Source organism: Nerophis lumbriciformis, linkage group LG27, assembly GCF_033978685.3.
Source record: "Nerophis lumbriciformis linkage group LG27, RoL_Nlum_v2.1, whole genome shotgun sequence".
In the NCBI taxonomy this organism is placed as follows: domain Eukaryota; kingdom Metazoa; phylum Chordata; class Actinopteri; order Syngnathiformes; family Syngnathidae; genus Nerophis; species Nerophis lumbriciformis.
In genome coordinates, this window is record NC_084574.2 from 30179903 (window position 1) to 30204874 (window position 24972).

General features: G+C 40.6%; 1 long non-coding RNA gene across 1 annotated transcript; it reads left to right on the forward strand.

Moving 5' to 3' along the window:
• Window positions 1-24734, forward strand: LOC133624319 (uncharacterized). Its single transcript, XR_009817986.2, has 3 exons — window positions 1-88; window positions 21632-21766; window positions 24456-24734. It is a non-coding gene; the product is annotated as an uncharacterized lncRNA (long non-coding RNA).
• Window positions 24735-24972: the final 238 nt, after the last annotated feature.

The following is a 24972-nucleotide window of genomic DNA, read 5'->3' on the forward strand; positions in this document are numbered from 1 at the left end:
TAGTCAGGGCTCGAGGATTCTGTGAGGAACTCGCACGGCTGCGGTAGTTGTGACCCCAAGATGCGGGAAACGGGAGAACGAGGTGCAGGTAAGAGTCTCTTAATATACTCAAAATAGGGAGAAGTAGTCATGCATGCAGAGGTCCTAAACATAATTCATCCTCCAGCAAGGCAATGAAAGTTTTTTAGAAAAAAAACAGCCTGCATTGCAGCTTTGTGTTATTAGAGTCAACATTGCAACTTTTTCTAGATACATTTCACCGGTTTGCTCTTTTATTCCAATTAATGTTTAAAAAAAAAAAAAAAGCATTTCTAGAATATGTTGCAAAGGCTGAAAATAACCCCCGGGTTGGACTTTGGACACCACTGGCTCCAATCATTGTTAAAACGCTCATTAAGATAACCAGAAAAGGAAGATTGACCAATCATAAGAAAGTTATCAAATGCAACTTGGTCTTATTTATTTACTTTGATCAATTTAAAGACATTCTTTCTTATTGTCTATTGTATTTGTATGTAAAGTATATGCACTATCCTCAATGAAAATGTACTTTCTATGATCACCTATGTTTTTTCTTTAAATCCAGATTAGAGATCATGTATATACAGTATAATCCTCCTCCGTATTGACAGCCACATTCATTAATTAATTCATTCAGCAGAGCATTAAAACATTGTTCTTCCATCTGACAAAAAAAAATCCCCTAAAAAAAGCTGATGTCTTCGCTGATAAAGCACGGTAGCAAAATACGTCTGCTAGCTCACAATTTCACTCAGAGTACTACAAGAGGCTCCTTTCTCCATTTATGGAATAACGATGTCATTGTCATGGTTGGGTCGCACATTAGTGATAGATGTGTTCTTCAAAAATACTGTCTCCAGTGGTGAACAAATATCTTGCAAGGACCGGCAGGGTGAGACGGGCGCCAAAGGGGAGTGATTAGTGGCGGCAGCAGGTGGATACACCCCACACCAAACAGAAACCGGTGTGTGAGCTCAAGCGCTCCTCGCAACAAGAAAGTAAACAAAAGGAGGGCAAGGAGCACTAGAAACAGAACTAAACACAAAACCTAAGAGAATAACAACAAAACATGACCAGACACGACCTGAGGCACAGGTGATAAAAGTTATATTTAATTTAAAAACATGAGAGGCTGTAGATTTTACAGTGTACAAACTACAAATCCATGGTGTAAAAATGTCTCTGCAAACAATATTTTGGCGACATTGTGACAAGCAGACCAGCCAGTAAGCCACGCCCTCATTCTTCTCCGCTCCCACCCATACTGGCAATAATAAAGGGCGGCACGAGACCCAGAAGATTTATATTGTGATTTAAACATTTGCTGTCACACATGAAATGCATTCATACCCCAGTTTAAAGGGGAACATTATCACAATTCCAGAAGGGTTAAAACCATTAAAAATCAGTTCCCAGTGGCAAGTTTTTTTCAAAATTTTACCCATCACGCAATATCCCTAAAAAAAGCTTCAAAGTGCCTGATTTTAACCATCGTTACATACACCCGTCCATTTTCCTGTGACGTCACACAGTGATAAATAAATAATGATAAATGGGTTGTACTTGTATAGCGCTTTTCTACCTTCAAGGTACTCAAAGCGCTTTGACACTACTTCCACATTTACCCATTCACACACACATTCACACACTGATGGAGGGAGCTGCCATGCAAGGCGCTAACCAGCACCCATCAGGAGCAAGGGTGAAGTGTCTTGCTCAGGACACAACGGACATGACGAGGTTGGTACTAGGTGGGGATTGAACCAGGGACACTCGGGTCGCGCACAGCCATTCTTCCACTGCGCCACGCAAACAAACATGGCGGATAAAACAGCAAGGTATAGCGACATTAGCTCAGATTCAGACTCGGATTTCAGCGGCTTAAGCGATTCAACAGATTACGCATGTATTGAAACGGATGGTTGTAGTGTGGAGGCAGGTAGCGAAAACGAAATTGAAGAAGAAACTGAAGCTATTGAGCCATATCGGTTTGAACCGTATGCAAGCGAAACCGACGAAAACGACACGACAGCCAGCGACACGGGAGAAAGCGAGGACGAATTCGGCGATCGCCTTCTAACCAACGATTGGTATGTGTTTGTTTGGCATTAAAGGAAACTAACAACTATGAACTAGGTTTACAGCATATGAAATACATTTGGCAACAACATGCACTTTGAGAGTGCAGACAGCCCAGTTTTCAGCAATTAATATATTCTGTAGACATACCCTCATCCACTCTCTTTTCCTGGGGGTCTGGCGGCAGATTTCTTTGACTTTATCGTTGGAAATGCATCTGCTTTGAGTGTCGCAGGATATCCACACATTCTTGCCATCTGTGTCGTAGCATAGCTTTCGTCGGTAAAGTGTGCGGAACAAACGTCCAATTTCTTGCCACTTTCGCATCTTTGGGCCACTGGTGCAACTTGAATCCGTCCCTGTTCGTGTTGTTGCACCCTCCGACAACACACCGACGAGGCATGATGTCTCCAAGGTACGGAAAACAGTCGAAAAAACAGAAAATAACAGAGCTGATTTGACTTGGTGTTTGTAATGTGTTTGAGAAAATGGCGGATTGCTTCCCGATGTGATGTCACAATGTGACGTCATCGCTCCGAGAGCGAATAATAGAAAGGCGTTTAATTTGCCAAAATTCACCCATTTAGAATTCGGAAATCGGTTAAAAAAATATATGGTCTTTTTTCTGCAACATCAAGGTATATATTGACGCTTACATAGGTCTGGTGATAATGTTCCCCTTCAATGTTACAGAACCTGGAGGTTCCGCAGCCTCCGTAGCAGAACCTCCAGGTTCTGTAACAGCTTCTTCCCTCAGGCCGTAAGACTCTTAAACGCATTAAAATAATCCCCTCAATTCCCCCCAAAAATGGATTAACTCGCTGGAATATAAAGACAATATAACATACATCCATAAACGTGGATGCATATGCAAAAGTGCAATATATTTATTTGTACAGTAATCTATTTCTTTATATCTGCACCTTATTGCTATTTTATCCTGCACTACCATGAGCTAATGCAACAAAATGTCATTCTTATCTGTACTGTAAAGTTAAAATTTGAATGACAATAAAAGATAGTCTAAGTCTAATGGACAAATCTTAATATTTATTTCATGTTTATATTATGAATTTTTTCATCATGACGAGTACCCTGACCGCACAACCCTGCCACACAGAGATGGCCAAACAGATATTTGTACCCTCAACCTCTTGACTGTGCAGCCAACATGCTAACCACTAGACCAGGGGTCGGCAACCCACGGCTCGAGAGCCGCATGCGGCTCTTTAGCGCCGCCCTAGTGGCTCTCTGGAGCTTTTTCAAAAATGTATGAAAAATGGAAAAAGATGAGGGGGAAAAAATATATTTTTTATTTTAATATGGTTTCTGTAGGAGGACAAACAATACACAAACCTCCCTAATTGTTATAAAGCACACTGTTTGTATTAAACATGCTTCACTGATTCGAGTATTTGGCGAGCGCCGTTTTGTCCTACTAATTTTGGCGGTCCTTGAACTCACCGTAGTTTGTTTACATGCATAATTTTCTCCGACTTTCTAGGACGTGTTTTATGCCACTTCTTTTTCTGTCTCATTTTGTCCACCAAACTTTTAAGGTTGTGCATGAATGCACAAAGGTGATTTTTGTTGATGTTATTGACTTGTTGGAGTGCTAATCAGACATATTTGGTCACTGCATGTCTGCAAGCTAATCGATGCTAACATGCTATTTAGGCTAGCTATATGTACATATTTAGGGATGTCCGATAATGGCTTTTTGCCAATATCCGATATTCCGATATTGTCCAACTCTTTAATTACCGATACCGATATCAACCGATACCGATATATACAGTCGTGGAATTAACACATTATTATGCCTAATTTGGACAACCAGGTATGGTGAAGATAAGGTCATTTAAAAAAAAAAATAAATAAAAAAAAATAAAAAAAAAATTAAAAATATTTTCTTGAATAAAAAAAGAAAGTAAAACAATATCAAAACAGTTACATAGAAACTATAGTATATAATGAAAATGAGTAAAATTAATTGTTAGTACTAGGTTAGTACTATTAGTGGACCAGCAGCACGCACAATCATGTGTGCTTACGGACTGTATCCCTTGCAGACTGTATTGATATATATTGATATATAATGTAGGAACCAGAATATTAATAACAGAAAGAAACAACCCTTTTGTGTGAATGAGTGTAAATGGGGGAGGGAGGTTTTTTGGGTTGGTGCACTAATTGTAAGTGTATCTTGTGTTTTTTATGTTGATTTAATAAAAAACAAAAAAAAACAAAAAAACCGATACCGATAATAAAAAAACGATACCGATAATTTTCGATATTACATTTTAAAGCATTTATCGGCCGATAATATCGACAGGCCGATATTATCGGACATCTCTATACATATTACATCATTATGCCTCATTTGTAGCTATATTTGAGGTAATTTAGTTTCCTTTAAGTCCTCTTAATTCAGTTTATATCTCATGACACACTATATGTATGTAATATGGCTTTTAATTTTTTGCGGCTCCAGACAGATTTGTTTTTGTATTTTTGGTCCAATATGGCTCCTTCAACATTTTGGGTTGCCGACCCCTGCACTAGACCATCGTCTATTCTCGCTCAGATCTGATCGGATTGCTCGGAAATTCATTGCCATAACAATGTGACGGAAAGAACCAACTAATGAGAGCTAAAGATGCCTCGACGTGACGCCTTGATTTATTTGGTCATTCATATTCACATTGGAATATTCCAAACATGAGTTCTAATAATCTACTTGCACTGCAATTCTGCTTTAAAGCTTACATAAAAATATTTTGACTGTGTAGTTCAAGGGTGTACAAACTTTTTCCAGTAAGGGTTGCATACAACAAACATGCAGGTTGAACCCTCCACTGTACTGTACACATGATTTACTTAATTCCTCACTTATTTCGGTCCTACTAAGGGAATAGGTCCTTATAATTAGGTGGTCTTGGTCCTTAGACACCCCCACACACACTAGTTGGGTACACGCCAACTTTCGGCAGCAGGAAACCAGCATTTCCTGCCGCACGTAGTACAGGATGTGAGATTAGTGACTTGTCGTGTTCCAGACTATCATGAATGAGAGTTTTTTTTTTTCGAAGGACTATCCAGTAGTCAACGTGCACATGTGGTGCTGCGCTCCCACACATTTCATGAGTGATGGTCAATCAGAGAGGAGAGGCATTCTTTCACTGAGAATCTAAACTGATTCGTAGCGTCTGCCTTTTTTAGATTTCATGTGGAGAAAGAATTCAAATCAACCCCAAAATATAATATACAAGATGTTTTTGGAAGAACAAGTAGGTGAAGTAAGTTTTAGTCTTATTGAGGAACAGAGAAGCAGGGCCGGTTAAAAGATCTCCTTCTGCATCCTGTGTTGTGGCCGACTTTGTTTCATTGCATGCTGTTGATACACTATTTCGGATTTGAATGGTTAACCTCAGGTTTTCCTTTAATAATAACTTTATTATCTGACACCGGTGCCAAGTCGGTACTTTTGAAACATATTTTGCCCAAAAACAATGCCTTTTTATTGTGTGACGTGCGAGTTGAGCTGAATAGTAATCTAAATACTTCAACAATGTTGTTAACATGAGTAACAAATAAGACGACGCTGCACGTTGGCTGTTGCTGTGAACCCAGGATGCAGAGGAGGTAGTGAAAGTGCAGGCAGTGTTCCGTGCGGGTGTTGTGGATCCCAAAAACGCAGAGACGGTTAGCATTTGGCAAAAAGTCTTCCTCTTTATTGTGAGGGAAAATAAGGTTCCATCCATCCATTTTCTACCGCTTATTCCCTTTGGGTCGCTGGAGCCTATCTCAGCTACAATCGGGCAGAAGGCGGGGTACACCCTGGACAAGTCGCCACCTCATCGCAGGGCCAACGCAGATAGACAGACAACATTCACACTCACATCCACACACTAGGGCCAATTTAGGGCCAATCAACTTATCCCCAGGTGCATGTCTTTGGAGGTGGGAGGAAGCTGGAGTACCCGGAGGGAACCCACGCAGTCACGGGGAGAACATGCAAACTCCACACAGAAAGATCCCGAGATTGAACCCAAGACTACTCAGGACCTTCGTATTGTGAGGCAGATGCACTAACCCCTCTGCTACCGTGCTGCCCGGATAAGGTTATCCAGGGTAAATCCTACCTAACCTTATCCTTGTCCACACACACACACACTGGTCGTTTAAGCCCCCCTCCGTCCGCCGGCTTAACGCGACCTAATACGCATGCGCGGAAAATGCGCACGTCATAGTCACCTCCAGTGTTGCTTTGTGTGCAAGTTCTTAAATGTAACTTATCTGAACAATATCCAGTGTTGTGGTATTTCAATTAACTGGAATCCAGTGTGCTGTGGGGCCCTATTGTAGTGATTCACACCTGAGCCATCATAAATTAATCAAATCTTTATTGGACAAGTGAAAGTAAACAATGTGATGAAGAACATTTTACATCAAATCAATCTAGGGATCTAGATATCTGGTCAGGACACTCCTCACTCTTTTGCCTTCACCTTCATTGTCCATTCATTTTTGGTGACTTTATATACTCTGGACCTAGACGTTGAGTCCGCGACATACATGGCGGACAATAACTGATACAGTCCGCTTTGCCAGTCCAAAAGCATTCAATGTTTTCCGTAGTCTTCCCTCGTCGGCCAGGGAATACAAAGCACACCATTTTTTTTTAAATCACATCCATGGGAGCCCACATTCACATAGTCTCTCCTTTGACAAATGGATGAAGGTTTTCAGTAAGTAGAATCATAGCTGACCTGAACATTGGAAAGTTCTCTTGCCGTCTGAGAAGTGTTGTATCCCAAATAGCTGCAATCGCTTTCTCTTAAGGTATTCATGCGTGATTTCCACAAGCATCTGTACAGACGGAAGGAGAAGCACGGGCATGTCTGGATGACTTGCCTCCATATTTCCAGTGGTTACCTCCGAGTTACGAAACCGATTTATTATGAAGCTGGCTGTGGCGCGTTCTTTCTGGCGTCACTTCCTCTCCGAACTCAGTTTGTAAACGATCATCGAGTCCATACAAAGCTAAGAGCCAAAGATGTCTGGATGATTCGCCTCCATCTTTCTAGTGGTTGCCGCCGAGTTACTGAACGGGTTGTTATGAAGCTGGCTGTGGCGCGTTCTTTCTGATGTCACTTCCTGTGTGGCATCACTTCTTCTCCAAACTCAGTTTTTAAAAGATCAATGAGTCCATACAAAAGTAAGAGCCGGAGATTCAAGAAATACACGGCGCACTTCCCCGCATAAAAAATTGTCCGAGGAGGGGGACCTTAAACGCTGCTTTAGTGTGGCTGAAACGGGGCTTAGGCTAAATAATTATTCGTTTAAGGGGTTATCCGGCTTAGTGTAGACATAGCCTAAGGCAGTGATTTTCAGCCACTGTGCCGCGGCACACTAGTGTGCCCTGAGATATTGTCTGGAAATTATGCCACTTAACCTAATTGGTCCCAAAAATATTTTTTGCAAAGCAATAATCATAATAATGTGCCGTTGTCTAGTGCCTGCGCTGTGTAGAGCTTGGCAATCCCAATATGCAGAGCACAGCGGGAGACAGCGTGCAGGTAAAAAGGTATGTAAGGCTTAAACCAAAAATTAATACAAAAGGCAATGTTATGATCCGCTGCCCGGATCATAGTTTGTTTTCTTGTCACATGTGTTTTCAGCACCTTGAGTTTTTGTTTGTTTCAGTTGCCATGACGGCAGATTGCTTACACCTGCCTCTGGTTAGTGTTCGGGACGCGCACCTGTTGCCCGGGCGCTAATCAGAGGGCTATTTAGTCTTTGCCCTGGCCTCACTCGGTCTGGTTTCCTAGTTTGCTGTATGCAACTGATAACGACTATTTTGATTCCTGCTAGCTTTTCACGCTATGCTATTTTTGCCTACTAGCTCCCACGCTAGTCCCTTTGTTTTTTTTACCTTCTGTGCTATGTGCATGTCTTTTGTTTGTTCCCCGTATGATTTATATCTTAAATAAATCATTTTCCTACCTGCAAGCTGTGTCCGAAGCCGTCTGCATCCCTGGGAGAACAACCACGCATCACGATGCGACCCCGTCGTTACAGGCAAGTCCCGCTAGGAAAAAGCACTGAAGCATAGAGATGGCTATGTAAAACAAAAGTAAAACTGAACTGGCTACAAAGTCAACAAAAACAGAATGCTGGACGACAGCAAAAACTTACAGCGTGTGGAGCAAAGAGGACGTCCACAAAGCACATCCGTACATCACATGACAATCAACAATGTCCCCACAAAGAAGGATAGCATACGCACAACTTAAATAGTATTGATTGCGAAAACAAAACAGGTGCGGGCAGTAGCACTCAAAGGAAGGCGTGAAGCTGCTACGGGAGAACACCAACAAAACAGGAAAGGCCACCAAAATAACAGCGCAAGACAGGAACTAAAAGGACTATACACAGGAAACAACAACAAACTGGGGGAGTCTAATTTATTAACCTTTTCTGCTGGTGGTGTGCCTCCGTATTTTTTTAATGAAAAAAATGTGCCTTGGCTCAAAAAAGGTTGAAAAACACTGGCCTAAGGCAGCAAACAAAAGGCGATTGCGGCAAAAAGTAACACGCCACGATAAAAATAAAAATAAAACCAAAGTACAAAAATAAGGACGCTAGGCAAGGCTCGGAAGTACTGGGACACTGAGCATGCTCCTTGCGAGACCATGGAAGATGTGGCTGTGGTAACTGAGGACAAAGCTCTGGCGCCCACATGCTGCAATAGCACGGTTAAGTAGTGTGACCCTTAATTAGAATCAGGTGTGCCCTGCTGTCTGGAGCCAGCTGTGGGGGAGAGAGAGAGAGTGAGAACAGGTGCGGGGACAGAGAACAGACACACCAGAACCTCAGAATACCTCAAGCAGGAGGTCTCGTCAGAAGAAAAGTACACTATGGTATGAACCAGCACTGAGGAGGGATCAAAGTGAAACTAAATGGAAATAAATGAAAAATGAGGAACATGTGTGCTGCAAGGACGAGGAACACAAAGCAGAGGTGCTGCAAAACACAGACACCAAAAAGGAAATACTACCAAAACAAGAGCAGCAGGACAGTAAGTGATACCAAACACAGGAAAACAAAGAACAGAGTCCAATCTGTAGGATCATGAATCACCAATATGAAATAAAATCCACAACAAAGTGTCCAAATTGAATGACGGCAACACCAGCAGTAACACATGACACAAAGAGAGTAGGGACAATACTCCAAGTGCATGTATTCTGTACAAAACAAGCGGAGATTGATCACTGATTGTCAGGCTTGGTAAAAAGGATAGGACTCAGATGCAGAGTAGGGAACTTAGACAGGCTTTTATTTTGGCAGCTTCCTTTCACCTCCAAAGTCAAGGAATACAATATCTATTTTAACCAAAAAACTAATCGGCAAAAAAGGTTCCAAAAAATAGGAACAACCGAAAATCACTCCGAACAGAGGAAAACACAAAAGCAAAGACGAACTATAATTGGCGCCGTATATGCTATAAAATGTATAAACAAAAAAACGCTCCAACAGGAGGAAGAAACAACAGCTATGAAAAAGTATACACTATCTAATCTAATAAAGTTGAACAAAAATTGTCACTCAAAAATTTGAGGAAAGAATGAAAAATAACTGAAACTCACCACTTCAGCTGAATAAACTAAATAACAAAAAATCACTCTGCTGAGGAGGAAGAAAGGAAAACTCAAAATAGCAACGAAGGGATTCAGGATCAAGGAACATAAGCACGAGACGAGGCAAGGCAAGGTAAGGCAAGGCATGGACATGGATAACTTTTTTGTGACTCTTTAGTGCATGGCAAATAACTTGTTACGTCGTGGTCGCATGTTACTGCACAGATCGTTTCCCCAGGATGCAGACGGAAACTCCGGAGGTAAGGTGCAGGTAAGACAATAATTTATTTACCATAAATCAGTCGAAACCCAAAAATACAGGAGAATGCAAACAAACACAAAAACAGTGTGCCGATTGCACAGGAAGCTAAGGAAATAGCTAACAGGAAAAGCCTAGCATGGCAAAGCTTATAACGGGAATCCAAAAGGTATACGTCGTAACTGTTGCGTGAAGCAAACAAGACAGCCAGACTGAGTGTGGCGAAAAAACAGGAATAAGTAGCTCTCTGATTAGTGCCCGGGAGCAGGTGAGCGTCCCGAACACTAATCAGAGGCAGGTGAAACTAATCAGCACCCATGGCAACCAAGAACACACAAACCCAGGGGTGCTGAAACAAAACTAAGGGAGTCTTTAACTGAACAAAACACGACAACGCTAAAAAGACATAACAATGCTAAAAAATGACTAAAGCCAATACACGTGTAGTATTTGTGTGGGTTAGTATCCCTGAAAAGGTTACTCTATATTAATGTCAAGTTCTGAATAAAGTTTGATACTGTTTACTTTGTTCCTTCTCAGAAATACAACTTTGTCATCCTCCCGCTTTCCCAACCGTGACAATTGGGACATACTGCATATTACTTTAACCACAGGTGTAATTTGTCAGCCTTTATTCATCGAGCCCCTCCCTTTCTGGTAACCATTCTTAAATGAACTATTTCAAGCACAGTCATCGTCGTCACCAGCTGTCACAGTAAATGACATGTCCATCTGCTCCTCGCTGCACTATATTTGACTTGTTTCACGCGCTTTGGCAAGTCATATTTTTTTGTTCTGCTGTTGATTTTAGGTCAAATATAAATGAATGAAGATAAGAAAATTGGTCTAAGCAATGAAATAAATGAGCTATGATTCATTAAAACCACACCTTATAGTCTGACAGTGTCCAAAATGACTTGGATTGCAAATTGAATCAAATAATGTTTCAACAAGCAACCACATGACACGAATGGCTCATCATGACTGCTTATGTTGCATATACAGTATGTGTTCATAAATGTGTAGATGGCTGCTTCATGAACTTGGGTCAAATGTCGCTCCTGGGCACAATTTAGGTGCACGGCTTGTGCCAAGAATTTCCATGTATATTTAAAAAAAATCACCCTAAGGCTGCAGCTAAGCAAATGTAGGCTGCTGCACAAGTCTAATAATGAGGCGGAACAAAAACTGAAAAAAAAAAAAAAAATGCTAGCACAGAGGAAAAAAATGAGGAGGAAGATATAGAGAACAACACTGAGAAATTAAAGTGTGTTTTATGAGGACAAACTCAAGTGGTGATTTTCCTTTTGTTGCTAATAACTATCTGGTTAAGCATTTTCTGTGGGAAAAAAAAGACAATTGCAGTTTAATCGTTTCATTGCCGGGGAGAATTGAGTCGACTGTGGTTGACTGACTCAAAGCGTTTTTGCTCTCTGTCTCCATATATTAGTGGTCACACTACAATGGGTGCTGGTGAAAGTGTGACAGGGCCTCTCCCAGTCACGCCTGTCTCAACCACTACCCGACAAGTAACAGCAGAGGCGCCTTGAAGAATGAGCCTGGTTCAAATACCTGGGTAGACTGGACTCTGTGCATAACTCTTTAAATGATAAGTTTCCTGTATTTAAATGCTCCTATGAATAAATAAACGATTAAAGGCCTACTGAAACCCACTACTACCGACCACGCAGTCTGATAGTTTATATATCAATGATGAAATCTTAACATTGCAACACATGCCAATACGGCCGGGTTAGCTTACTAAAGTGCAATTTTAAATTCCGCGCGAAATATCCTGCTGAAAACGTCTCGGTATGATGACGCCTGCGCGTGAAGTCACGGATTGTAGAGGACATTTTGGGACAGCATGGTGGCCAGCTATTAAGTCGTCTGTTTTCATCGCAAAATTCCACAGTATTCTGGACATCTGTGTTGGTGAATCTTTTGCAATTTGTTCAATGAACAATGGAGACAGCAAAGAAGAAAGCTGTAGGTGGGAAGCGGTGTATTGCGGCCGACTTTAGCAACACAAACACGGCCGGTGTTTCATTGTTTACATTCCCGGAAGATGACAGTCAAGCTTTACCATTGGCCTGTGGAGAACTGGGACAACAGAGACTCTTACCAGGAGGACTTTGAGTTGGATGCGCAGACGCGGTACCGCATGCAGCTGCGGCTTCCAAATATTTGATCGCTTGCCCGTACGTGTGTGCCGCTATGTGCATGTCACGTACGTAACTTTGGGGACTTTGGGGAAATATATGTGCTGTATGAACTTTGGGGAGGTGAACGGTACTTTGGGCTGTGGGATTGAGTGTGTTGTGCAGGTGTTTGAGTTGTATTGGCGGGTTATATGGACGGGAGGGGGGAGGTGTTTGTTATGCGGGATTCATTTGTGGCATATTAAATATAAGCCTGGTTGTGTTGTGGCTAATAGAGTATATATATGTCTTGTGTTTATTTACTGTTTTAGTCATTCCCATCTGAATATCAGGTCCCACCCGCCTCTCACAGCATCTTCCCTATCTGAATCGCTCCCACTGCTCTCGAGTCTTTCACTCTCACTTTCCTCATCCACAAATCTTTCATCCTCACTCAAATTAATGGGGAAATCGTCGCTTTCTCGGTCCGAATCGCTCTCGCTGCTGGTGGCCATGATTGTAAACAATGTGCGGATGTGAGGAGCTCCACAACCTGTGACGTCACGCGCATAACGTCTGCTACTTCCGGTAGAGGCAAGGCTTTTTTTTATCAGCGACCAAAAGTTGCGAACTTTATCGTCGATGTTCTCTACTAAATTATTTCAGCAAAAATATGGCAATATCGCGAAATGATCAAGTATGACACATAGAATGGATCTGCTATCCCTGTTTAAATAAGAAAATCGCATTTCAGTAGGCCTTTAAGGTCTGCATTTAAATCATAACACTCAAGACCAGTAAATAGTCAGTTTATTGGTCAGGCTACATGTCTGTCATTATGGTCAATCTTAACGCAGAGCATGTCATGATCCGTTGCCCGGATCATGTTTTGTTTAGTTAAAGTCTACCATAGTTCTGTTTCAGCACCCCTGGGGTTGTGTGTTCTTGGTTTCCATGGGTGCTGATTAGTTTCACCTGCCTCTGATTAGTGTTCGGGACGCTCACCTGCTCCCGGGCAGCTACTTATTCCTGCTTTTCGCCACACTTGGGAGAGTGGCCGTGCCAGCAACCTGAGGGTTCCTGGTTCGATCCCCAGCTTCTACCAACCTAGTCACGTCCGTTGTGTCCTTGAGCAAGACACTTCACCCTTGCTCCTGATGGGTCGTGGTTAAGGCCTTGCATGGTAGCTCCCGCCATCAGTGTGTGAATGTGTGTGTGAATGGGTGAATGTGGAAGTAGTGTCAAAGCGCTTTGAGTACCTTGAAGGTAGAAAAGCTCTATAACCCATTTACCATTTACCATTTTCTACGCTAAGCTTTTTGTTAGCTTTGCCATAGCTTCCTGTGCAATCGGCATGCTTTTCTGTTTATTTATATTCCTGACTGATTTATGGACAATAAAGTCTTACCTGCATGCTGCCTCTGGAGTTTCGTCTGCATCCTGGGAAAACGGTCCGCGCATTACCACGTGACCCAATCGTGACAGATGTGGGGAACTCGCTTGTCTGCCGTTCTTGTGACCCCAAGATGCAAGAACCAGGAGAGCGAAGAAGAGGTAAGATGAGTTGAATCTCATATAAACAGAAAAAGAAGCAGTCTTGCCTAAACATTCCAACATAGAATGTGATCGAGCACTGAGGAGTGCTCGAGACAAGGCATAAATACAACATGTGCTGATTGGCAGCAGGTGTGGACCGGCTGCCAATCAACGGCAGGCGAGGGAAAAAACAGTGCTCCGCGGAACAACAGGAACTTTAACAAAATAAGAGCACTGACGGGAAGTAAATACAAAAACAAGGAAACAAACAGAAATGCAGTGACCGATCGTCACAACAGAGACACTGTTCGGCAAATTACTTTGAAAAATAAATTAATTATAGTTACTCGTTACTTTCCCACGCATATAATTGAATTACTCTTTAATAAATGTACTAATTTAAAAAGGAAAGTAATTCATGTGTTACAAAAAAAAAAAAAAAAACCTTCAAATATCCGGCATATGCAGTTGAGAGATGTTTCATGAGAGCAGAGTGTGAGTGGACAAGGGGATGGGTCGAATGCAGAGGACAAATTTCACCACACCTAGTGTGTGACAATCATTGGTACTTTAACTTTAACTTAACTTTTAAATTATCTTAACTTAACTTTAACTTAAGTTTAACTTTAACTAAACAGTCTTGTGCTCAATGGCAGAAAACACATTTCACCACACCTAATGTGTGACAATCATTGGTACTTTAACTTAACTTTAACTTAATTTAACTTAACTTTAACTTTAACTTAACAGTCTTGTGCTCAATGGCAATATTATTATTTCACCAAAAATAAAATACAATTTAATTAATAAAATAAAATAAAATTCCATTATAGCTATTATTACAGTAGCAAAATAATGCTTCTGTATTAAGGTATGCATTTTTCTACAAACCCTGTTTCCATATGAGTTGGGAAATTGTGTTAGATGTAAATATAAATGGAATACAATGATTTGCAAATCCTTTTCAACCCATATTCAATTGAATGCACTACGAAGACAAGATATTTGATGTTCAAACTCATAAACTTTATTTTTAGATTATTTTTATTTTTTATATATTGTCTTTGTAGCATATTCAACTGAATATGGGTTGAAAATGATTTGCAAATCATTGTATTCCGTTTATATTTACATCTAACACAATTTCCCAACTCATATGGAAACGGGGTTTGTATGAGACAAACATCAAATAGAGAGCAGATTATTATGATGGAAGTGTTCTTGTTGTTTTTAGCAAGTTGCTTTTAAAAAAAAATATTAGAATCCGGAGCTTTATAAATAGCGTGCCGTACTTCTCTTGCATGACTGTTGTGGGCACGAATCAGTTAAAATGATCTGGCTTCCACAAAACAGGTGTGCTAATGGCTAAAAGTTCAAATCCATGATAAAAGCGCTGCTGATCAAAAAAAAAGAAAAAAAACACATGCTGCTCAGGCATGTCTCAAGACATTAATGACATCTCCACCCTCACTCTATTCATTTCAAGGACACCTAATTATTCTCTAAGCTCTTGCATTAATGAATTGAACTCAAGATTCCCACAAGGCGTGGCTCCATGCAGGGTTAGAGCAGGTCATCTTGGAGCCTTTAAAGTTTCTGGCAAACCTCCTTCACAAAACATGTTTCAATGAAGTCCTAAACTGCAAAGAGCAGCTCTTAACATGTTCAACCAATAGAAAATAGCACAGTTTGGAAAAACAGATTAGATTTTCTGGATTCGTCTTGAGCGAAATAACGTTAATAATGTAGGCACACGCAGATTGTATTACACCAGGGGTGTCAAACTCATTTTAGATCGGGGGCCACATGGAGAAAAATCTACTCCCAAGTGGGCCGGACTGGTAAAATCCCGGCACGATAACTTAAAAATAAAGACAACTTCAGATATATATTGTATATATGTTATAGACATAATATAATATATCTGTATCTATAATATACTGTACACATATGTATATATTCGTATATATATGTTAGATTTTTTATTGCTATATTAGTCTATTTATACCTGCATTGTCCTTTCCATCCTTACACTTTCCATCATTATAACTGAGCTACTGTGTTGAATAATTTCCCTTGTGGATCATTAAAGTTTGTCTAAGTCTAAGATTGTTTTCTTTGTTTAAAAATAGAACAAGCACATTCTGAAAATGTACAAATCATAATTTTTTTTTTTACACTTACACGTTGATAGTTTTCTATCTTTATTTGTCGTTATTTATACTTTCTGAATAAATGATGTGATAATGTTCATCAGTCAACACATTGGTGTTAATTTTCAACCTATCAAGATAAAAAAAAGTATATCACAATCAAATTACAGGATGTTATTTATGTAGTTTGCTCATTTTCCTCGACTGGTGCACTAACATGTGGTTTATTTAATTTTTTTTTTTTACATATGTAGCATCATCCACAAAGATACAAAGAATTGCTATTGTGACATCTCGTGGACACATTTAGAACTGTTTATTTCATTCAAAAATGTTGTCTTATTTTTATACTTAGCAAACTCATCCCGCGGGCCGGATAAAACCTGTTTGACACCTTCGTATTACACTCTCACAAATCCGAACGTGTGCACTCAAATCGTACACGGCAGAAGTGTCGCAAAAGTCACGTATAAGTAGACAGCCTATCGAGGGTTATTTCTGATTAGGGACGGACAGACAACTTAAAACACACGTACGCTGATCTGAATACACACACTCAGATTGATATACAGACACACAAACAAGTAGACACGCACGTGAATTGGATGCACAGATTGAGATACACTATTGCAAATAATTTTGCTACAATGATACTTCCATAAGTAATGCTCCCATACTGGAGCTTGCTGACATACCACTTACACGGTGGTATGTCAGTGGCCTTGTGGTTAGAGTGTCCGCCCTGAGATCGGTATGTTGTGAGTTCAAACCCCGGCCGAGTCATACCAAAGACTATAAAAATGGGACCAATTACCTCCCTGCTTGGCACTCAGCATCAAGGTTTGGAATTGGGGGTTAAAATCACCAAAAATGATTCCCGGGCGTGGCCACTGCTGCTGCCCACTGCTCCCCTCACCTCCCAGGGGGTGAACAAGGGGGTGGGTCAAATGCAGAGGACAAATTTCACCACACCTGATGTGTGTGACACTCATTGGTACTTTAACTACTGTGACAATTCATGAAAATATGAGTGATAAAGGAAAACAATTAGTAGTACAGCCAGTAAGTAGAACTGATTAAAAGGAAGCAACAACCAATATCATGGATATAAATAATTCAAGGGAAGTGAAAGAGGATACAAAATGCAACAGTAAACCGTTAAAAGCACTTGTTTTTTTATCATTACTGATAAAAAAGGATGACATTTTTTTTTTTTAGCTCTTGCAAAATATCCACTGTATGTTACTCTCTTTTTACCTTTCGGCTTGGTCTTGTATCCACTTCACTTTGACTCCCTGCCTCAAGCCCTCGATGTTCCTGCATGGCATTAACACACTTGCAAAATTATATATAATAATGCACTGTATCAGTATTTGACTTAAAAACATGACCCAAAACCCAATATAGTGTAGAAATGATTAAGTACTTCAATTAAATAATATCTTTAAAAAAAATGAACTTGACATTTTAGCTGGTGTTGACATTACTTGGGAACACTGACAAAGTTAGATATTTAATAATGGACGAGTGACTATGCTAGAATTAAGATGACCTAACTCAAAATATGTGCTTTCGAAATGTGACTGCAAACAAACGGCAAGACGTTATAAACAAGCAATATTCATGGCAACATTCCCAACAGACCGTCTGCTGGTGTCACCCTCACAGCCTGCTCTTTTCAGTCTCTTTCTCACTGGCACACCCAGAGCTGGTGAAGGAAGACGCCCGTCAGTCACAAGACAAAGCACATATACTGTACCTTCGCAGTATATTTTTTGGGTGGGACGAATGCGTCTTTGTCTCGTTTCCCCCGGTTCCTACGTCATGATGGAGTGTAATATATTATGTGCAAAATAAACTGTTCACGGAGCAACAAGTAAGTCCCTGTCATGCCTCCCTTTTAACCAGACAAGGCTACCGGGACCGTAACATAATTGGGGGCTTGTACAGGGGCTTTTTTAAAATCTTTTAAAGTTAAAGTTAAAGTACCAATGATTGTCACACACACACTAGGTGTGGTGAAATTTGTCCTCTGCATTTGACCCATCACCCTTGATCACCCCCTGGGAGGTGAGGGGAGCAGTGGGCAGCAGCGGTGCCACGCCCGGGAATCATTTTTGGTGATTTAACCCCCAATTCCAACCCTTGATGCTGAGTGCCAAGCAGGGAGGTAATGGGTCCCATTTTTTATAGTCTTTGGTATGACTCGGCCGGGGTTTGAACTCACAACCTACCGATCTCAGGGCGGACACTCTAACCACTAGGCCAGTGGTTCTCAACCTTTTTTCAGTGATGTACCCCCTGTGAATTTTTTTTAATTCAGTACCCCCTAATTAGAGCAAAGCAATTTTGGTTGAAAAAAAGAGATAAAGAAGTAAAATACAGCACTATGTCATCAGTTTCTGATTTATTAAATTGTATAACAGTGCAAAATATTGCTCATTTGTAGTGGTCTTTCTTGAACTATTTGGAAAAAAAGATAGGTTTTTATTTATATTTATAAAGGATTTTTGAATTGTTGCTATTTTTAGAATATTTAAAAAAAATCTCACGTACCCCTTGGCATACCTTCAAGTACCCCCAGGGGTACGCGTATCCCCATTTGAGAACCACTGCACTAGGCCACTGAGTACAAAACATAACATAATAGAGGCTCATATAAAGCTCAGGGAACCTTTAAAAAAACTATGTGATAGAGAGCTGACATTTATCTGTGCTTTATATAGTTGTATTGCAACTAGGATTGTACGGTATACCGGTATTAGTATAGTACCGCGTTACCAATTAATCATATTTGGTACTATACCGCCTCTGAAAAGTGCCCATTACCTCCGTGCTTGGCACTCAGCATCAAGGGTTGGAATTGGGGGTTAAATCACCAAAATGATTCTCGAGCGCAGCCATTGCTGCTGCTCACTGCTCCCCTCACCTCCCAGGGGGTGGAACAAGGGGATGGCTCAAATGCAGAGGGTAATTTCACCACACCTAGTGATACTTTAAAGGGGAACATTATCACCAGACCTATGTAAGCATCAATATATACCTTGTAGAGATGCGCGGATAGGCAATTTATTTCATCCGCAACCGCGTCAGAAAGTCGTCAACCATCCGCCATCCACCCGATGTAACGTTTGATCAGAACTGCACCCGCCCGCCATCCGCCCGTTGTTATATATCTAATATTAATAAAAATTAAAAAAAAGGGTGAAAACTACGCGAATTGCACCTTGTGCAGACAAGATTTTTCGATCGGACACGCAGGAATTAGCGATGTAAAAGACCACGTTGGGACAAAAAAACACAAGTCTAATGCCGTTGCTAGCGATACAAGTGGAAAACTTTCAACGTTTTTCGTCGCCCAAACAGATTCTTTGGATGTGATAAATGCCGAAGTTTTATTTACGGAGGCAATAATTGAGCATGGACTTCCAATCGCACTGGCTGATCACATGGGACAGTTAATAATGTAATGCAACCTTTAAAAATCATTACGCGGTGATCGCGATCCCAAAAATAAACTTTTCTTGCATGATAATGTCCAGAAAAATTTGCTTTATATTACTATAGAGTCCTTTTAACGAATGAGTTTGATGGTTTATCACAAACCTTAAATGAAATTCCATGGCCACCGTCCTGCTCTCTATATCAACCAGGATGAGCCCCACCCCTTTCGTGAGCGCACTGCGAAAGCGGACGAGGCGGGGTGTCGGTGCGGTGGGCGCGGTAGTGACCCTGGACGTGCGTCGGGCCCTTCTCGCGGATCGCCTCAGCTACGGCTCCCGGTGGGGCCCTCTCGGGGGAAGGGGCCTCGGTCCCGGACCCCGGCGAGGCGTCCCTTCTCCGCTCCGTAAAAGTGTCCATCTCTTTTCTTTTTTCTTCTTCTGTTGTGGCATATGCAGCAGGTGCCTGCTCGTTTTTCGTATGTGGGTAACAACATTTAACTATGTATATATATTTCCCAATTGGTTTAACTGCCACCCGCAAAAAAAATAAAAAAATAAAAAAAATATCTAATTAATCCGCCCGACCCGACCCGCGAGCGGATAAAATCTTATTGTTTTTAATTTCATCCGCCCGATCCGCGGATAATCCGCGGACTCCGCGGTTGTGTCCGCAAACCGCGCATCTCTAATACCTTGATATATTTTTTTAACCGATTTCCGAACTCTAAATGGGTGAATTTTGGCGAATTAAACGCCTTTCTATTATTCGCTCTCGGAATAACACACATCACATCGGGATGCAATCCGCCATTTTCTCAAACACCGAGTCAAATCAGCTCTGTTATTTTCCGGTTTTTCCGTACCTTGGAGACATCATGCCTCGTCAGTGTGTTGTCGGAGGGTGTAACAACACGAACAGGGACGGATTCAAGTTGCACCAGTGGCCCAAAGATGCGAAAGTGGCAAGAAATTGGACGTTTGTTTCGCACACTTTACCGACGAAAGCTATGCTACGACAGAGATGGCAAGAATGTGTGGATATCCTGCGACACTCAAAGCAGATGCATTTCCAACGATAAAGTCAAAGAAATTTGCCGCCAGACCCACATTGAATCTGCCGGAGTGTGTGAGCAATTCAGGGACAAAGGACCTCGGTAGCACGGCAAGCAATGGCGGCAGTTTGTTCCCGCAGACGAGCGAGCTAAACCCCCTGGATGTCTTGCCTCACACTGTCCCTTATGCCACCGAAGATGATCAAGAGAAGAATATCGACTCTAGCTTCCCTGGCCTGCTGACATCAACTCCAAAACTGGACAGATCAGCTTTCAGGAAAAGAGCGCGGATGAGGGTATGTCTACAGAATATATTAATTGATGAAAATTGGGCTTTCTGCACTTTCAAAGTGCATGTTGTTGCCAAATGTATTTCATATGCTGTAAACCTAGTTCATAGTTGTTAGTTTCCTTTAATGCCAAACAAACACATACCAATCGGTTAGAAAGCGATCGCCGAATTCGTCCTCGCTTTCTCCCGTGTCGCTGGCTGTCGTGTCGTTTTCGTCGGTTTCGCTTGCATACGGTTCAAACCGATATGGCTCAATAGCTTCAGTTTCTTCTTCAATTTCGTTTTCGCTACCTGCCTCCACACTACAACCATCCGTTTCAAAACATTCATAATCTGTTGAACCGCTTAAGTCGCTGAAATCCGAGTCCGAACCCGAGCTAATGTCGCTATAGCTTACTGTTCTATGCGCCATGTTTGTTTGTGTTGGCATCACTATGTGACGTCACAGGAAAATGGACGGGTGTATATAACGATGGTTAAAATCAGGCACTTTGAAGCTTTTTTTAGGGATATTGCGTGATGGGTAAAATTTTTAAAAAAAACTTCGAAAAATAAAATAAGCCACTGGGAACTGATTTTTAATGGTTTTAACCCTTCTGAAATTTTGATAATGTTCCCCTTTAACTTTTCACTTTGCATCCGTCAGACATATTTGATCATTCCTTCAAATTCTGCTTGAAAACATTGTGATTTTTGAATGAAGATGCTCCAGTCCTCTGTAAGTGACATCAGCAGGCCCCGCCCACTCCATTATGACAATTGCAAATTGATAATATGATGAGTACTATAATAAGTAGGGACACTAAATATCCAATTTCATGTTGGAGTGCATGCACAATACTTGCATGCACACTTGAAATATGTCAGGGCCCAAGAAGCAATGGAGGCCATAAGTAAGATCAGAGAGCGCCTACACAGTTTCATCCCCACTCACACTATTTGATCTCATCGTCATCCTTGCTCTCTATCTGATGTGTGGCTCTTTCTTAAACATTTCTCTCTCATGCAGGTGTCCTCATTCGCTGCCGGGGACACTGCAAAGGCGCTAAGAGGGGATGCACACAGGCCGATGTGATACACGTACTGTACGTACGGTAACACTTCTGACATCAGATATGGAGTTTGCTTCCGGATAACCATCCAAGTAAGTATTCATGCAATGACAACTAAGCCTTTGTGTATAAGATTATGTCTACAGATGGATAAACTATCATTCACTATGTGAACTATATGAACAGCTGACATTCACCAGTCCCATGGGGCACATCCTTTAATTCTGAAGATTATTGCAATATATACAGTATATGTAGCATTTGTTGTGGGTATTTTTCAATTAGAGCCGAGAGACTTAAAAAAAAACTGCAGAAATGTCAAGCATGAGGTCGGGACCTTCGCACAAGGTTTGTAATTTGCATTCTCCGTGTCTGAACTGACTGATAATAAAACTCCCCTGTCTGATGAAAAATGTTTAAAATTCTTAAAGAAAAAACAAACGCATACGTGTTTGTGCAGATTATTCACAGCACCTGCACGTTATGTCATGGCCACCAACTAACCTCCTCCACGGCCCCACAACATAGAACGTTAAGTCAAACTTTTATTAACTGTATTGGAACTACGACGGCGTTGAGTTTTAGTGTAAGTCTGAACTTAAATCATAGCAGTGGCGGGCAGTGCGTTTCCCACCTAGGCCTTCAGTGATGTCCGACTTCATTGATTACCTCTCAAAATACCAGAATTGATGTCACCACATGACCATTGCTGGAGAAATACTATACAGAAACACATTTACGCCCTACTGGGCACTGAATCACATCAACAGTGTACAAAACGGGTTATTTTCTGGCGCATTTAAATATCAATTAAAACGCATCAACAATTAAAACACATCTTATGTGGTACTGTCACAATCAAAATTACAAAAAACATTTTAAAAGTGACAAAATATAATATTTGAACCCACAATTTGTAGCACCTATCTGATGCCGTATAAGCCAGTGGTAGCCCTCGTCGTCGGCTTATTCGAGTGGAAATGGCGAGCATTTTCCTATTTCATCGCCAGAACAGCTGAGCTAGCTTCCGGGGTTGGCCGACATCGTCTCAGACGATGTCGTTTTTCTTTAAATATCCTTCTTGAAAATGAAAATGAATGAAAATGGCTAAATTGAAACTTGTGAATGGATAGTCACTTTGGAATGACAAGTGAGTATCCAATCACAGTCTCGTTAACATCAGGCTACATAGAGAGACTACTGTCAACAACTTGTGATCTGATTGGCTATCGCAACTGTCTATCAACTGTATGTGTTCTCAAATTCATCCGCTAACGGTCCCGATGAGTATCCAATCACAGGACGTGTAAATGTCACGTTCAACGTGAGGCCATCTAGAAGGCCTTACTCACAACAACTCGTGATCTGATTGGCTACCGCAACTGTCTATCAACTGTATGTCCCCAATCATTTACAGTGCACGGACGCCCACATTGTTGATTCTGAAGGCCTATGGCAGATTTTGTACAGCATGGCAACAGCACTGGAAGGAGCATAATATGACATGAAGAGAATATGAATAATTTTATATATTTAGGGAAAGTAAATTAAAAAATAATTGTATCTTTAATTATGATCATGATTTCTGGTTATGTTAGGCCAGCAGAGAAGGCCTTGCTGGCCCTGACGGCACACCACTGAATTAAACCTAAATTAATACCTAATCACACTGCAAACATAACACATTATAGAGCTTAAAAGTATAGTAAGAACAGTATTAATTATGAGAATTAATTGAAATAATCATTTTATAACGACATACCGGTACTTGTTTTCATCCCTGTGGTTGTCTTGCACACTGGAAGAGGCGTTGCAAGGAAGGGGGAGACAGGTCTATTATAATGCATATATATATATATATATATATATATATATATATATATATAGCAATAAAAGATCCTTACATCTGTTCAACTTTATCTTTATCCATGATAATGCTTAATTGGAGTTTCTCTCTTTTCTGAGCATGTCTAATCTCATTTCGCTTTTCACTTTCCTTGTCTTGGATTCGCTGTCACCAGAAGAATCTCCCTCACGCTTGGGAGACATTAAAAGAAAACTTCACTTTTAAAAAAAAATTTTTTTTTTTTAATTGTGTCCATCACCCACAAGCCTTATGTGAGACGAGAACACACATCTCTCGCTTTTCTGTGCTGAATACAGTGCATCCGGAGAGCATTCACAGCCCTTGACTTTTTCCACATTTTTTTATGTTACAGCCTTATTCTGAAATAGACAAAATAAATAAAATGGAAAGAGCATCTCGCTAACTCTTGCTGTGTGGGTCAGTTGAGAGCAGTTAACCCTTTTTATGCCAACCAAAGAGCACTGCAGTGTACAGATATAGTTCTGTGTTGTAGATAATTACTCTATAAAGATGTATATTTCTCTGTGTAAATATATTATTGTTATTTCTTATATATGTAAATACATTTTGGACTGAGTGATGTGGAGTATTTTTTTTTGACTATAAGTATATTTCCCAAGGACATTTCATGTCTAAATGATAATTCCCCATTTGTAAAAGAGTCTATTACTCAGATCTTTCTGTAAAAGCACTATATAGAATGTGAATATACAGTAGTACAGAACATTACAATATCTATTGTGCTATGGATAAAGATATGTTTTTAGAATGTAATATTGAATTTAGAGAATATGAATTGTATTTTTATTGGGGATTATAGGAAATATATAATGTGTAATAAAGAGAGGAAACTTGGGAAGCTTCAAAGATAGTTTGTGTATTCACTCTCCTTAAACATTGCCTTTGTTTTCCAGGGGTCAGACAATGAACACAACCTTTTTGTCCACTGAACTCACACGCCTGTGAGACCTGCCACACGTACATGTGCCCTAGGATAGGTTCCAGCTTACTTATAATTTTAAAGGAGAACTTCACTTTTTTTTTTTTTTTTTTTTAATCACTATGAGAGACAAAAAGACATACAGTAAAGGCTCAAAGTTTGGACACATTTTCTCATTCAATGCGTTTTCTTTATTACCATGACTATTTACATTGTAGATTGTCACTGAAGGCATCAAAACTATGACTGAACACATGTGGAGTTATGTACTTAACAAAAAAAAAGGTGAAATAACTGAAAACATGTTTTATATTCTAGTTTCTTCAAAATAGCCACCCTTTGCTCTGATTAATTTTTCGCACACTCTTGGCATTCTCTCGATGGGCTTCAAGAGGTAGTCACCTGAAATGGTTTTCACTTAAAAAGGTGTGCTTGAAGCTCATCGAGAGAATGCCAAGTGTGTGCAAAAAAGTAATCAGAGCAAAGGGTGG